Below are 3,018 nucleotides of genomic sequence, written 5' to 3'. Positions count from 1 at the left end.
GAGAGAGAGAGAGAGAGAGAGTTACCAGCAAAAAATGAATCACTATTGATATTTTTTGTGTACATATGATATACAAGATGCTCCAGCCTAACTATCCCTTTTATCTTTGCAAGATAAAAAAAAAATATATTCAGACAAAAGAGTTGCATGAACGAAGCATAAATGATAGAAAATCAATTTTTTATGATCATATGAAAGCTATTTTTTTACTGAATCAAGTGATTTTTTTATATAATATGATTTTTCTAATTATTCTGCAGCATATGAAAGTATTAAGTTAAAGATTTTAAAAAAGTTAATAATTTACAAGATATTTTATAAGTATTTTAATTTGGCATTTTAATATAAAATCTATTAATTTTTTGTACGTTTATAAAAAAAATTACGAGAGATATTTTATATTTCAAGTCAATATGTGCCAGAATAAAATATGTAATAAACTAGTAAACTAAAATATAATAATAACTAATAAATTATTGATTTAGTTAACATATTTATTTCAATAATTTTAATCAATAATTAAAGGAATTATATTATAAAAAAATCATACAATTTTATTTACAAAAATAGCCATGATCTTCATCTGATCATGAAAAATCATTTTTTTTTTTTTTTTTTCAAAAATTGATTTTACTATTATTTGTGCCCCGTCAAATGATAAGATTTTTGTTTGAACATATTTTTTTTTCGACTTCAAAGAGATAAGACAGGTCAATCACGTTAGAAATATCTTGTACATATATAAATTTAAAACAGAATATTTTATACGTATTATTTATCAATAATAAAGTACGATAATTAATCCGGCTGTATTTGAGTTCATTCATTTCATATTAATTAAGTGCATGAAATTATAAGGAACTATTATTAGTAATAGTTAATAGAATACGTGCTGATTTATTGAATTATATTATCAAATGAATATATATGACTAATAATGTTCAACAATTCAACATATAAAAATATATAATTTTTCATTATAAATCTTATTATTAGAATAAGAGAGATTTATTTCTAATTAATATACTAACGAGGATTATGAATTATATTAAAGAAGCAATTTACGAAGAAACTGCAATTGTTAATTGCAAAATCGTGTTTCCTGCGATTTATGACGTTTCTGAAATTAAATTTTAATCACGCACAGTAGAGTAATTTGTAGTAGCCAAACTCGTTCTACAAATATATCTTTATTTATGCATGCATGCATAAATAATGTGTATATGTGTATATGTGTAAATAAAGTGTGTGTGTGTGTAATTATAAAATGATGTGTAAAATTTGTAAAAATGCAAAAAGATTCTATTCTCTAATTTCAAGAAACCTTTATCGTTTTGCGTTTCTCATCGAATATTATCACTGGATTAAAGAGAGTTTTAAATCGAAGGAGATTACCTGAAAAACACTCAGAAGTCGAATACAGTGTAATTAGGACCGTCATTTGCATTCGTATCGATAAAATCGAGCTTTTAATATTGTTGTAAATATTAAATCGAACTATGACTGCGTCTCATTTGGCGTTCACAATGCTTGTGAGCATCATTTGTCCTCATTTGATAAACAATAAGGATGAAATGATTCCATGAGTGTCAGCCAGCGAGACACAATTGAAAAGCACCAGGATAATTGACAAACAATAGGAACAAATATATATTATTTTATTCTTGTTTTTGACATTCAGTAAAAAACATTATAAGGATAAAATAATACGATTATAGCCCAATTTTTCATTATTCAGATTAACTTGTAGTTTAGATTTAATCTCACTTAACTTGATAATAATGTAAATAATATTATTTTTTTCTAGTTGTGATTAATCTAGCTGTGATTAATCACTAAACTAATATTTTGGTAGTGGCAACTTTAAAAATTATTCACTATAAAATCACCAATTTGTGATTAATTATAGATGGAAAAATACAATTTTACATTATCAAGATATAAGACTAATAATAACAAGAATTAACCAATTTCTTCTATTGTTATTATTAAATGCATGAATAGAATAAGGTGTTTGATCGCTCTTAAAACATACAGTCGATGACTAATCGGAAATTAATTCAAAATGTTATAAGCCCATATAGAACTGTTATTAGAAATTCAACATTAATAAGAAATTTGCTAAAATTAAATTCGCCATTATGCGCAATGAAACATTTGTTCTTTGTTCGCGTCTCATGCTCCAACATGCTCTAAAATGATTCTACCATAACATTGGCTGCATTCAACAGAGAAAGCAGCTTTGCAACTGTTGTACAATTCTTCAATACGATTGATTCTTGCTTTTGATTCCTTATATATCTAAACGTATAAATCAATCATAATGAAGAATTTGATAACAATTGCAAAGTTGCTTTCTCTGCTGAACGCAATTATTTACTCTCTCCAACGCGCTCGTTGAAGTGAGTAGGAGCTATAACAGGAACATATTGGAGCATCTCGAGCATACGACGCAAACAAACCTGTTATGTCATGATTGATGGCTGCCAGATAAATCCCAGCTCCATGCGTTGAATAGATACGATCAATAATAAATTGGAGGAAGTAAGGAAATCGTCGCAGAAGAAAGTTAATTAACGAAAGTTAATTAACAAATAATCAGACTTATGTTCATCGTGCGCTTTATGGAACGCAGCTTATACCCTATGAATAGTGATCCAAGCCCCACAAGCACCATCTATGAAGAATCGATCTTAAGGCCGGTATTCATAATCAGAGCTTATATTTAAGACCGTCTTAAGTATAGTCTTAAGATGTGAATGTGTTATGAACGAATCAGAGGGCCGCAATAGCGACTGAGGACATTACTTAAGACAGTCTTAAAATAAGAATCGACTGTGAATACTGGCTTTAGTCATGAATCAGTAGTTCACGATACTTCGATTCGGCAGTCAGTGCGTTTATCGATGACGTAACGACCGACGGCGGTGGCGATAGCGCCGGTGACGGCGTCTAGTGGTGTCTCGTCGTTCCCGCGCATTGTCAAGTTGGCTTTATTAGTTCGAAACAGAAGTGAAC

This window comes from Atta colombica, unplaced genomic scaffold (genome assembly GCF_001594045.1).
Source record: "Atta colombica isolate Treedump-2 unplaced genomic scaffold, Acol1.0 scaffold100, whole genome shotgun sequence".
NCBI classification, from domain to species: Eukaryota; Metazoa; Arthropoda; class Insecta; order Hymenoptera; family Formicidae; genus Atta; species Atta colombica.
Note: the sequence above shows the minus strand (reverse complement) of the source record.